Genomic DNA, 15,628 nt, shown 5'->3' with positions numbered 1-15,628 from the left:
CATTGCAGGTCCGACCTGTATATTGTGACAGGACCATACATTATGTGTACATGTTGTGAATGGCCACATGACAGATAGATTTGTGCATTACGGTTCCTGATTATAATAACACTCTCACCTGCAATGGGCTGTTGTTGCAGCGGAACACCAGAGGTACCTAAATAGGAGCAACACAGCAGTATGAGCATAACCCATCCCTGTATAAAGGCTACAGGGAACAATGTGCATAACACATACACCAGTACATTAGACTATACTATGGTGTATGCACATTTGTGCATATACAGAGTAGCATACTATAGTATGCGGCATGTGTGGATACATGCCTTGCATGTGATGTTACATTACATATTGTACTAGGACACATGCAGATATATGGAATATAGTTGTTATAGGTGCAGTACTGACTTACCAGGCAACTCCAGGCTCAGAGGTTGAGAGACACCCACCTCCACAATATCGGCTAAGGCTTGTGGATGTGGTTCTGCAGGTGTCCCCAGGTTGGCCAGTAGCTCCTCAGTACGTGTGAGTGGGGGCTGGGTTGGTGGTCCACCACCTGTTGCACCTTGTTCCCTGGCGATTGCATCCACACGCTATTTCGCCCATCTAATGAGGTCTGTACAGTGTCTGCGCACCTGCTGGTATGTGCGGTTGTGGCCACCCACATCATTAACCCTCCTGCGAAGTTCCATCCACAGGGCATCCCACTGCTGTGCATCCTGTGGCACATGGCTGAACAGGATGTTGTGATTGTTGAGTAGGTATGGGATGAGGGCCTCATCCTCCAAGTGTGTAAAAGGGGGAAGCCTTGCACTTGGCATACCTGGAAGACATAATGATGGAGACAGGTCACAGTACCTCAGAGACATACAGAGCTACAGCTGAACATACATGTGTATCGCATTAATTCAGTTTAAATAGTTGTATTTGCAAACCTACGTGACACTGATGTGTTTGTGTCACACACATGTGACACTCAATGTTGAATGGATATTATCACCATATATGTGTTTGTGTGTGTGTATCACCTGATTACATTGCTCATATTCCATGTGGTTGCTGTCTTGATGTGGGCATCTCTGTTTGCCTGTACTGGTGTTCCTTCCTATCAGCACATGGCTGGATGTGTCTACATTAATGCAGTTGACCTTGATGCAGTGTATATGTCACATATAAGGACTTATACTGCCTTAACAGACATGACCTGTGATCCTGCAGACATGCTCACATAAGGTTTTACATGTGTGTGTTCTGCCATATATATCTACATGGCACTGTACATGATTCAACATCCTGCCATGTATCACCTGTGTTGCACATGTGATACACATGGGACACTGGCTAGCCAGATGGTATTTGCAGGGATGGATATCAACTATAGCATGTACAGTCAAAGTCAACTAGTGGGCTATATGTCATGGGCCATGTATGCATCTAGGATGAAAGGTTACCTGGCAGTAGCCGACAGGCAGGTCTGTGAGGCCAGGTGGAGCAGTGCCAGATTACTGATCCACAGGGTTAATGATACATATACCATGTGTTACCATGCGGTCATCACACCATGTCTGAGAGGGGAGCGATATGCAGCTTTGATGGACAGGAATGCATAGTATTGCAGGACTATGTCAAGTGTATGGGACAAGGATCTGTCCAGCATGTGGTAGGTGGATGTCCATGAAGTATGTGTTCGAGATCAGGATGAGTACGTGTAGCATGTCCGACATCACTGGGTTGGACATGGATTTATTCAGGGTCTGCATCATGCTACATAGTGGAGATGGGGAATGTGAAGGCTGGTGTAGGCCATCTGCACATGGCCAATACCCCTTAAAGGAAATATGTGATCTGATATGGGTCACTTGAGTGTTCTGTATGGCTGGACAATGATCTCTATATTCATAAATGGCACCCTATCATTATTAGGGTTGCCACATATGACTCCCTGACAGGTGTGGTGATGTAGCTATCACAGGAAAGACAACTACCCAGCTACATCCCTCACACACAAGTATCCAAGTATGTTGACCGCTGCCTAGGTGACAGTTCATGGGTACAGGGTATTAACATAGAGGTGACAATGCAAGTCAGCTATTGCTCCTAGGTCATTGTCATTCACATACTTCAATAGGCAGATGCCTTCTGTTTGTCTGTGAGGTATGGACTACAATGAGGGGGAATAGAATTCATTAACCCTGACATACTGTAGCTGCCACTGGTGTGATGATCACGTATTATTGAGACACCTTCTGTAGTGTTGGTTCTGCCAGCAGTCCTATTGCAAAACACTCCTGTGACATAGGAATGTACATCTAAAATACCGAGTGTAGGTGGTACACAGTATGGGTGATGATGTCCTATGACCTGGCAAGGTTATGATATGTAGTGTGGCATCAACCATACTGTCATCTACATCTGTACTGCTGACATCACGTAAGTGATCAAGGTTCATGGCCTTCCAGACTAGACTCAGTAGGGTAGTAGTGCAGTAATTCCCATTATCAGTGGTGTCTCCCCCTTTGTGGGTTGTGATACCTGTTGGTGTGCACCATTCAGTGTGTGCACAACCTGACATGGAGCTATATTTTATGTGATGTGTACATGGAGAGCATCTTGTTTTGCCATATGTGTATGAAACAACCTGTGATGTGGGCAGGTCCCATGCAGATTGAGTGCAGCTTGTACCTGCATAGTTGTGGGTACAGGGGCCCTGTGGTGTACATGGATATATGCTTGTGTACCTGTTGGGGGGAGGGGGCCATGTGTTTATATTATCTAAGACCCTATCTGAATTGCTTATTCATGCTAAGCACTTGTTCAGGACTTGTAAACACTACGAAAGCTAATAATTACTATAGCACTCAATCTTCCACATCACCTACAGGTAAGGGTGAACAGGTTTTGTACATACTTTTCTCACTTGTGTAGAGTAATGTAGCTGTTGTACTCACTTTCCTCACTTATCTAGGTGAATGTAGTTCTATATTCAGGCATGTCCAAGAGTCAACTGCCAGTGTTCTCACCTGTCTATCTGATGAATCTGGACATCTTGAGGCAATGTACACATTGCCTCATGTACACAGACAAGCCTCTCCACCCACCACCCCACACTACAGCCTGTGAGAGATGCACTCATCTTGCCAAACTGGAGGTAAAGGTCTCTTCAACCAAGCCTGACCCTGACTGTCATGTGGAGAAGGTACACAGTCGCACAACACCACACTCATCATATAAGTCTCACTGAATCTACCCCACCATTAACTGGGAAAACTACTCATGTACCAGCACATTAGCTCAACGATTTCTGGAATTAATAAACACCAATGCCCTGACTCAACATATCCACACACCCACCAGGGGCAACAATATCCTAGACATAGTCATTACCAACATGATTGACTGGTGCTCCACACGTGAAGCCAACTCCTCGTTGGTCCGATCAGACCATGTGCTGAACACTGTTGATATCCACATCCCGCACCTACCCCCCATTAAGGGAACCACAGTATAATATGTCTACAAGGCCAACTACATGCTTCTTAAGACAGACGTGGTGGACGTCATGACACCCATGCAGATGGACAGTATTGTTACAACTGCTGAATCCTTCCCAAATGCACTCTATAAGCACTTACAGGAGTGCATGTCTTGTGCTATCCCAAACAGAACCAGGATGCTATACTCATAATTAACTAAACCAATCTGGTGGTCCCCTGCCATAAATATATTGTACTACAAGAGGAGGACACTGTTGCAAACAAGAGTACAATACCATGCATGGAGGAGATCCTGGCCAGCCTCAGTAAGAAGGTGAGATCCCTTATAAGACCCTCCAAAGCTAGCTATGAAAACTATAACGCGACTAATACCAACAACAACCACAAAGCATTCTATAGCTATGTCACATATCTTGATGTCAACAACCAGATCTTCTCTGAGTTACAGCACAAAGGCACGAACATTACATAAACAATTGATATTGGCAACATCCTGGCAGATCCCTCTCAAAGCTGCACACTCTAAAGGCAATATCACAGCATCCATGGGACTGGACAACATCCCAGGCTGCATTTTACATGAACTTCGGATCATACTGTCTCCTCACCTATGCACCATGTTCAATAATAGCCTCACATTGGGCATAGTGCCCCCTGAATGGTGCACAGCAACAGTTATCGCACTCCACAAAGGTGGCACCACAACAGACCAAGGGACTTATTTTCCTATAGGCCTGACTAGCCTGGGCTGCAAGGCTATGGTGCACATCATGGATCACTGTCACAGAGACATTGGGTACCTCCCAACCTTTGACCCCTCCCTGTTTGGCATTGTTAAGGCCGGACCATGCCTCCGACAGTTACCAAGGCATTAGATGAGGGTAAGGAGGTCCACACAGCCTACCTAGATCTCTCATAGGCTTTCAACACAATTCCTTCTTCTGGTATTATCAACATACCCATCCGCCTGAACATTAACCCCTGTGTCATGTGATGGTTTGCAAAGTGGCTCACGGACAGAACGCACACAGTGGGAGTTGCATACCCTAGGTCTGATTGTATACCAGTTTCAACTGCCGTCCCCCAGGGCTCAGTCCTAGGACATCTCGTGTTCGGTATATACTTCTCTGATATACAGACAAGCACAGGATGGCTTTGGCTGAAAAGGTTTGCAGATGACTGCAAACTAGGGGACATAATTGTTTCCCCAGTTGTTACAGACACCCTCTGGAAGGGTCGCATTGAGACGGATACCTGGTGTTAATATCATGGCATCAAGCTGAATGCCTAAAAGTGCATAGTCACCCCCTTTGGATATAACAAATTACCCACAGACTACCACATAGGTGCTAGTCCCCTACATACAGAAAATGTAATACGGGGTCCAGAAACACCAGTAGATAGCAATCTCTCCGATACCCATAATGACAAGGTGGTTAGAATATCCTTCTACATGGACCCCCTAATCTCTAATGGGTTTGCATCCAGATCAGAGGGAGCATTGTGACTCTACACATGTCATATCAAACCCATTAAAGGATACAACACCCCATTTGGGATATACCTTACAAGACAACTGCAACAGCTTGGAAGACCATACCAGTACCACACCAAGAGGATTACTGACCTCAAACAGATGACCTATGCAGCCCAACCTACGAAACTCCAGTTGTACTCATTTGCATACCACATACTCACAGGTGATCTCTGCTTGACATACAAGGCCCATGTCCAACCCTGTATTGCTGGATATGCTCTACCTAAACAGAAGCCCCTGAGAGCCACATGCTCTAGGGATATACACCTAACCTCAATGATTAGTAGGACATGCTGGACAGATAGATTCCTAACCCGGACACTCCCTATGCTTTGGAACGTGATTCCAATGTACATCAGGCAGGGCCCCTCATGAGCACTCTTCAAGGGAAACCTTGACGTGTGGATGGGAGACAGACATGTACCCCGGGGATCACTGCAGTGGCTCTGCTGGACAGAGGCACAGGGAACTATTGGCTATGCCTTTCAGAGGAACAGGGAACCAACCTATGGTGGTGGCGAAAGACAACGCACGCTAGCTAGTCTTACAGATACCCTTGGTAAGACAGCCTTGTACCTACCTTTGCACATATTACATGTCTTATGTGCATGGATAGTTAAATATCTCTTTCATTTTACTTTGCTATCATGCTGATAAACTGTTGGCTCACTAAAAGACATACGTATCCTGTTATTGTGTATTATAAATGCCAATTGACATAACTAATGTTTGCCTACAATTACAGTAATGCTATGTAGCTTGTAATACATATCTACCTACAATACTGTACATTACACAGTTATTGGCACAATATCCCACAATGCAAAACATACTTGCACAGTGGCCCAACCTTCCACATGTTTTTCTCTGTATTACACCCATACATATGGCTACAGTTACAATATATCAACATATACTATCCCCTGTTATACCACATACTTGTTGGACCAGCCCTGCCACTGACGTCGGCTGGTGAGGAGTATTTCTGTTCAAAGACCTTATATAGCATCCCTTGTGGTGTATGCAGTGTTTGCCTTGTGACCTACAGTAATACACACAAATACTGCAGGCATTACTATGCTCAACAATATATCACTACAAGATAACTGTTTCCACTATATGTATTAAGTGCACTTTAAATACTACAGAATAGTACTACATACACAGTCATAATGACTGTTCTACATACCTTATTAGTAACCCGAGGTGTCATTAACTGTTGATTCAGTCCTTTTCGGTTTGTGTTTCAATGTTCTTTGTAACGTTCCACTGGTATATACGGATGGTTTGAATGTGAGATAACACATCCTTTTCTAGTTACATATTGGTAACATGTGGTATCCTGTCCACCAATTGCTGTTCCAAAGTAGTTAATTGGATGCACATTAGATGTGCAGCTACTCCATTAGCCGATACCATGGCAACAGTGGTGTATAAGTGAGTACTCCTTTTGGGTGTTGTCCGTTTGCCTTACTTTCGAGGGAGACAGCCTAGATGTGTTATTGCGATGTATTAAAACAGCTATATGGAGACACACAGAGATATATTAGCTTCATGACTCCCGTGGACTGTGTGTAATGGTTAGACGATTTAGTTCTACATGTGAGTACAACTGTTATATTTCAGAACAGTGCTACTTATGCAGGGTTTGTTTGTACCTGATACTTCTGCAGATGTTTAAGTCTGGCAAGGATGTTTGGCCAGCTCTAGGCCATATGGCTATCCATGAACTGTTATGTGGTGTACAGTGTGCTCACCAGACTTCCTTGATTTGGTGTGAAAGTGTGGCATACTGTGCTGTTACTCACTAAATGCTAGCACATCCTGGTGTACGCACAACTCTCTGAAATGGGATTAGTGCAAACAAACCCTATTACATCAGCAGCTGTTCCATTGTATAACAGCAGCTATTTCACATAGGGCCATGTTAGTGTATCTCTGACAAGGTATGTTAAGGCTTCTTCAGATGTCGTACAGTGTGTGAATGATTTGTGATGTTATTACAGTTTGTATTGTAATATGTTTGGGTATGGGGGTGAAGTTGGTGGGTGTGCTTAGCAGATGCAGGTGTGTAGGAACTGCTTTTATACATAATCGCTATGTGCATGAGGGTTCTTTCCCTATTTGAACACCTATCCTTTTGTGGACTAATACAGTGGTAATTGCAGGCTGATTCATTAAGGCAGTGTTATGTGGTTCCTGTATAGCATGCAAGTGATGTTAGTCCTTGAATCCCTTCAGTAATACATCTGAATGTAATAACATGTTGCTACATGATAGCTGTGTATTTCTGTCATAGGTATTTGCAGTCATCGTAGTTGTTTTGGTGACTGACCCTCTTTGGCTAGGGTTTGCCACCTTTTCATATGTCCATAGTGGGTCCTTTTCGGGACAGACATCTGATTTTACAGGCCAACACAAACCCATGGTCAGTACAAGGGATAGAACTTTCCTTTCTTGCCTAATTATAAGCTTATTCTTGTAGCAGTTTAGTTGCTTATCCTGTTTCCTGTACCATGTAGGTCATTTAGATACAGAAATAAATATTGTATGTAACTATTACAATACATATGGGATAGAATTATGTCCTACAATCCCAGGACAGTTGCCACATTTAATATATTTGGTCAGGACACAACCGCCCAAAGAGGGAGTGTCCCTCGCAAAGTGGAACAGATGGTAACACTATCATTGGCTCATGTCCATAGCACATATTTGTAATGGTGTATAGGCATATATTCTCCATATCCTTTGTTCATAAAGGTTGGTAGTGGTGGAATGTGTGATTGCTATGGTCTATGTTATACACATATGTGAACACTTCAACCGCTGTATACGGGAGACCTATGGAATCCTGAAACCACAGTGTTCCGACGCACACAGTCACGGGACCAGACTCCCATACCCCACATTACTGACATCGACAGTAATTCGTGAAGGTAACGCAAACATGGAACACACACATGCCACACAGACACACTGCTACCCAACACATCCAAACATACCATCCTACACTACGTATGAGCAGGTGGCCAAGCCCCCCTACTTCCCCCATGTAGGTGTCTATGCCCCCCACACCACCCCCTACTTTAATATTCTACATCCTAAGTCGCGCAAATAGACACACAGAGCTAACCCACAACCACATATTACAGTCCCCCAAGAACACACGCCACACACAGAACACACACTTACACACACTACAGCCCTAAGAAACACACGTAAACACAGTAACCTACCCAAACCGCAACACCAGAAGCACTGACTAACTGTCCATTAACATCGTGAGATTACACCTCATGCATCTGGTGTTTCGGCACTGTGTTCTTTCGGACCTTAGGACTCAGGATTACGTGCGTTGGTATGTAAAGCAGTTGGTATGTGGTAGGTATCCCATTTATATGTACCTCCATGGTTAAGTAGATGTTGTTAACCTATCTATATATCTACATATATATGTATATCTCCATATATCGACATATCTCTCTCTATCTCCTGCTCTCTTTCTCTCTATATATGATGATATATATATATATATATATATATATATATATATATATATATATATATATATATATATATATATATATATATATATATATATATATATATATATATATATATATATATATATATATATATATATATATATATATATATATATATATATATATATATATATATATATATATATATATATATATATATATATATATATATATATATATATATATATATATATATATATATATATATATATATATATATATATATATATATATATATATATATATATATATATATATATATATATATATATATATATATATATAAAACATACACCTTTCATTGTGTACATGCCGGTTTGTCCTATTTCAATACATTCCTACCTTTTGTGTTTTATCCTGTCAGTATACACGACTGCCACTGGTACATCTCAGGTAGCTTAGTGGTATGTTATTGTGATGAATGTGTACATGGTTGTGTGTTTCATGTTTATTATTCTGTGGAGAACTACCTATATATGCAAGCTGTGTTTAAGGTATACTATGTAACATGTGCACATCTGTGAAGATTCCTGTCAGGGATACTCCCCATTATTTGGAACTACATCCCTGATTACATTATACAAAACCCCTCACTGACACTCTGAGAAATCCTTGCAGAGTGGGTGGTGAACAGTATCTACACCCCAGGGATCCCGCAAGTGGCTCTGCTCCACAGAGGGACAGTTAGTTGATCGATGGGGTAGCGACAGCAGACACATTTTGCCTATGTTTATGAGTGACCTCGGCGGTTGGGCATGTACCTATCTATGCATCTATGCACCTGTACATACAGTATGGACACATGCTGATAGCTTAATTTACTGTTCAGGTATTGACTTACCTTGTGCCAATGGTGGTTGTGTGTACAGTAGTTGAGGGCTACCTATGTAGGATGCACACAGTAGACCACCTATACATGACAATCTACAGGTGGTCGTGTGTGTGTGCCATCCATGTTTGCTGTGTGTGCAGGTGGAGAAGGGTGTCAGTCCATGAGTGCCTACACTGTCAGTGTGTGTGCTATACGTTCCCTCTTTGCAAGGCATGGGCATACTGGGCACGCCTCCGTCTGCCTACTGGGGCTAGCACAGGGTGTTCGTGGTCTAAGTCCCTCTGTGCCTGTGGGTCCCTTGGCAATGGTGGTGGACTGTGAGGGCTTTCACCATTCTGTCCCTGCTGCAGCTGTTTCCACAGGATCATATTGTGTAGCATGGCACATACTATGAAGATGTGGGCACACATTCCTGGAGAGTACTGCAAGGCTCCACCAGATATGTCCAAGCAACAGAACCGTGATTTCAGCATCCCAAACACGTGCTCTATGATGATTCTGGTTTCTGTGTGTGCCTCATTATGGCATTCTTGCAGGGCTGTGTGTACATTTCTGATGGGTGTCATCATCCACGGTTCCAGTGCATAGCCAGCATCCCCCACCAGGTGGCCATATGGGATGTCCCCCCTGGCAAATACCTGATACAGCTGTGAGGCATGCCAGATGTGGGAGTCGTGATAGCTTCCAGGACTGCCAGCACACATATCCATGATAATGCCCTGGGCATTGCACATGACCTGGCAGTTGATGGAGGGGAATCCTTTGCGGTTTATGTAGCGCCTACCCTACTCACCGGGTGGTGACTTGATGTGTATGTGCGTGCAGTCTATTGCACCCAGTACCTCCAGGTAGTCTTGTACACGGTGGAAGAGATGCATATTGCTGGCCAACTCCTCCTGCGTTCGGGGGAAGTATATGTGCTCACTGGCATGTGGTAACATAGCATCCAGGAACTGGTGGAGTACCCTGGATGCTGATGCCTGTGAGATCCCCATGATATCCCCAGTTGGCCTTTGGAAGGTACCTGTGGCTAGTATTCTCAAGCTTACACATATGTTAGTGTCCACTGGGATGGGTTCCCCTCCTGTTACTACTGGCTCTGAGGCGTGGCTGGCACAGCTCAATAAGTTGCTGTATGATGTCCCTGGCTATCCTGTAACACTCTACTATCTCCAGATCATGTAGCCCCTGGTAGGTTACCCTGTGTCTGAACACTCTTCTCCTCCTGCGGTGCCTGAGATGGTTGCAGCATCATCCTCCACACCATCGTCAGTCTCCAACATATGCTGGTGAATCAAAGCTATGGCAGCCCTTAACATATACATATTAAAAGTTCCCTGTCTGTATACACCAATGGTGCAGAGTGTCTGGAAATACGCAAGTGTGTGGGGCTTTCACACCTTATACTATTGTGCAATGGATGATGCTGGTGTAATCGGGTGTGTTTGTGCTATTCCAGATGCAGAGTATCTTAATTATTGGTTTTACAGCAGGTACTGCTATTGTGGGACCTTTGGTGTTGACTTACGCTTGTCTGCTGTGATTCATCTATTGCCCTTTACTTCTATTTTCAACCCGATTCACCTCCCACTGTAAGGCATGTATCCAGCTGCCGCCTTTCTTGTTTTGTGCTTCCACAACCCAGGATTGTGTTGGGAAATGTGTTATGTAGCTGATCTGCATCAAGTTTGCTTTGTTCTGCTGTGATAGTTCTCTTTTCTTTGCTGTACGGCACCTCCCCTTTCCTGTTCTGCAGGTAGCTAGCAGCCTTGTTAGCTGTTGTCTATGGCCCACTGTGAGTTTCTAGGTGTTAATTACTCATTTGTACTCCAATTACCATGCTGCAGCATTACCTTATTGTCTTCCCGTATCCTTCCTGTTTCAGCTGTGGTGCGCGCCACGCACATCCGTTTACCAGGTTCCGTGTGCGTTTTCATCCACGCTCACATGAACTTTTGGTTACCTTGTGTGCTCTCAGCTAAGTAAAGCTATGGCTACTTCCACACCCCTATACTGCGGCTTTGCTTAGCAATACGCAACATGGATTAGCAATGATCCAATGTGCTTACAGCTACGGTGGCGCACTTTTCTCTTGATGTCATGTTTACCTCCAGGCCACTCCTCGGTGTTGTAATGCTACATCATGTGGTACATCCTTACGCCGGCGGGACATTTGCGATTCAGCATTACTTGACTCATTTGCATGGCATTGACTGCAAATAGTTACCGCACAGAACACTGTCACAGACACTTAGCAACCCTTGTGCCATGGTTGTGGTGTAGCATGCATGCCATTAACTATTAAAGGGATATCATGAATTGTGTTACATTACAGTTTTATGAAATCTAAATATATTTTCCTTATGGTCCCGTTTGCGCACCGATGCACTGCGGTTTTACTTTGCGTTGGTGTGGCCATGAAATGAAATGTTATTTTTTATATGTTGTGCATGTTGTTTTATGCCATTGGCTATATATTTAGCCACTGGCATATATTAACATTATAATACATAAGTTTGGTCCGCTTTCATGGCTTCGATTTTATATTTGAAAACATGTAAACCATTTTTTTTGGTTTACATTTCTACATGCTTACGCTACGCCTGCACAACTTCATGAATCGCTATATACCTTCATTTGCATGCTACACTGCTGTGCATGGGGTAATTAGCATACATGCGCCAAGAGCTGTGCAGCTCTGACGTACGCTGGTAGTGCATGTGGAAACAGCTCTTACCTGAATTGTTTGATGGCCATATTTTGCGCTAGATCGCCAACACTACTCCGGTGCATGGTGCAAGCTTCATGAATCCCGGGGATGGTGTTTGATATTTGTTGCATTCAGGCTGAAGAAGTTTTGTGAAGAGATGAAGGCACTTACTGGATGTGGATTTACTTGATATATAAATAAATTACTTTGGATTTTATTCAAGTCGGTTTTATTTCATGCAGTCTGGAGTAATACATCCCTTGTGCTTCCGAAGCATGTATTAGACTTATGTTCCTATTACATAAAACTGTTCCACTGACAGCATAACAGATAAAGACTCCTGATGGTGTTGGAGCTGTTTCCTGCTACACTCCCTTCCCAACCCCGATTCCCCAGCCACCCCTCATAGCATTACATTTATAGGACCTGTTCTCCACCCAGACCTCCAGTTACTTTCCCACCCATCTTAAAGACATACACATAAATATAGACACACCCTGGGAACAAGACATTTCCTAAACTATCAGTCTGCATTTAAGCACTTTAACTTTTGTTCCTCTTTTATATTTGCTAACTAACCACAGTGATCACAACTTACACCTCCTACCTCACTCAGCTATCTACTCCTGCCTCTCCTATAATCATACCCCAGTGTTCTAGCACCTCTTTCTCTGACATATTGCTTTACAAAGCTACATACCATACTTGTCTTAAATATTACTGCATCCTTACTCTTTCTGTTTTATTGCCTTACAGCTGATCATATATCATTCTGTCTTGTACACAGTCTCCCACTATGTGCCCCACCCCACTTCACCACTAATTGCTTCCAGTGTACACAAAGATTCACCCAATTAATAAGCCCTCACACCTATCACACCAATATAAAAGTAACTGCTAAGGTTATACCAAAACAAGTTTATCAAACATAGCCACTTTTCTTTCTGTTACCACTCTGTGGGGATATTCATCCCAACCCTGGCCCATCCTCCCATCCTGACTCATTGGTAGCCTCCAAAACTCATTCCAGGCTACCCCCTCTCAGTCTACCCATTTTCTTCCAAAACAGGGGCCACACCACCATCATCAAAAACATCAAAACCCAAAACACTGATCTCAAATTCACACAAACAGCTTAAATTAATTTCCTTAAATACTCGTAGCATCTATAATGAAATTTCAGAACTTTATGCCTTGATCTCCCACAATACAACAGATATTCTTGCCATAATTGAAACATGGCCCATATACCTGACTGAAATTTCACACCCTGGTCATAATACCATCAGGGGTGATAGAACTCAAAAAATATATACTCTGACTATCTTGAAATCCTACCCTACAATATGCTTATTCCTAAATTCCACAACACTAAAGTCCTCATCTCCCATCTTAAACTAAATAATCATAAGAAACTATGTATTATAGTACCCTATGTTCCCCCAGGTAACAATGGTACAACCCTGGAAGACATCCTAAACTGGATCTAACATACAGTTTCTAATGAATAAATAATCCTAGGTGACTTAATCTCAATTGGCAGATTATCTCTACAAAATATCCATCAGCTAGCCTAAATCTGTTTGGATTGATTCAACTCATTTCCTCTCCCACATGTTATAACTATCCCAAAAACCGTGGCTCGGTTGTCAACTGGAAATTGGTGTCTGATTCCACTAAGTATGACTTCAGTGGCACGGTCTCTGAATATTCAAACAGACTCAGTACTCATCATGTCAAACAACACTTACTTAGAAATCCTGTAACCTCACTAATTTTAACCCTGATACACTTAACTGAATTCTAAGCTCCTTCAAATGGTCTAGACTGAAAAAATATTCCACTTAATGAAGCTGTACACAAAGGTAACTCAATCTTCCTGAAAGTCCTCAATAAACTAGCTCTAACTAGAACAAAATGAATAAATAATAAGCATAATCCTTGGTTATCCACTCAAAGCAGGCACCTAATGTATGAAAGATATAAGGCTTAGAAAGAATGGTTAAAATACAGATCTCCCCAAAACCCACAACACAAAGAATTACATAACTGTACTAAAAGACGGATTATCATAGACAAGAAAATTTAGTTCAGTAACCCCTTAGTAAATTATTCTTCCAACACTAAACAATTCTGGTCTTCTATTAATAATGTACTCCAACCTAGAATATCCACCACAACGAATTCTGACCTAACTAACATTCACTCTGAAATAGCTGCTCAGTCTAACACACATTTTGTAGAAAGCATGAAAGCCCTTATTAAAGATTTTCCTCCCAACGATTTTGACATGCACTCTCCTCAGACAGCAAACACCCCCTGTTTCACCCTAATGCCCATCCCAACCTCCTACATCAAACTGCTACTTCTGAAACTGAAGCCCAGTTCTCCTTCAGCTGATAATGTCCGAGCAAGATACCTCAAGCTGGCTGCCAGTTCCATAGCCTATCCTGTGTCTCTTCTAATTAACAGATCTCTTACGGAATCATGTGTTCCTTCTCTATGGAAAAAAATCTTCATCACCCCCTTCATAAACAAGGAACCTCATCTGATATGGCCAATTCCAGATCTATTGCCATATTATCCCCTTTGTCAAAAATTCTGAAGAAGTGCATTCAAAAGCAACTTCTTCAACATATTCTTCAGGAAAAGCTCCTGACCCACACAAAGTATGTTTTGTCCCACCCGTAGTACTTACATGGCCTTATTAACTTTTTCATATAGCTATCAATAAAGCCAGAGATGAAGGCAAACTTGTTTCTTCTGTATATCTTGATCTTACTAAAGCTTTTGATCTAGTCTCTCACAAAAATTCCTCTACCAACTGTCTTCCCTCAGGCTGTCACAACCCACACTCCTATGGTTTAACAACTACTTAACTGATATATACCAGTGACTGTCCACTTTTTCTCCCTTCCTTTCTGTCAATACTTGTGTGCCACAGGGCTCCATTCTTGTCCCTCTACTTTTTAATATATTTAGTAACAATTTATATAAATAATCTCAGCCAACTTGCCTGATACAATATGCTGATGATATATCCCTAATGTGCATTTCCGACAACCTAAAACATTTTAGACAATTACCAAAGAAGTCTTTAACTCTGAAAGTTGGTTATAGGCTAATCATCTACTACTAAATCCCAAAAATACTAAATTACTCCTCTTTTTTTCAAAAAGCCATGGTGGTGCAGCAGTTAGCGTTGTCACCTCACAGCAAGAGGTTCTCCTGTTCGATTCTCAGCTGGAGCACCTTCTGTGTGGAGTCTGCACGTCCTCCCCATGGTTGAGTGATGTTTAAAAACATGCAGGTAGGTGCATGTGTGAATGGGTGTACCTTCCTTGAAGGTTGGCTGTCAGGCTGGCAACTCTGCACAGTAAAAATCCACTGCCAATCATGACGGGGCCGGAGTTCTGCTGTGGTGACCCCTAACCGGGTAAAGACATTACTTTACTCCTCTTTTTTCAAAATCCCATTTCCATGAAAAAAAAAACATTAAAATTTCTT

This window comes from Protopterus annectens, chromosome 10.part0, assembly GCF_019279795.1.
Source record: "Protopterus annectens isolate FY-2018-M chromosome 10.part0, PAN1.0, whole genome shotgun sequence".
Taxonomy (NCBI): Eukaryota; Metazoa; Chordata; order Ceratodontiformes; family Protopteridae; genus Protopterus; species Protopterus annectens.
Note: the sequence above shows the minus strand (reverse complement) of the source record.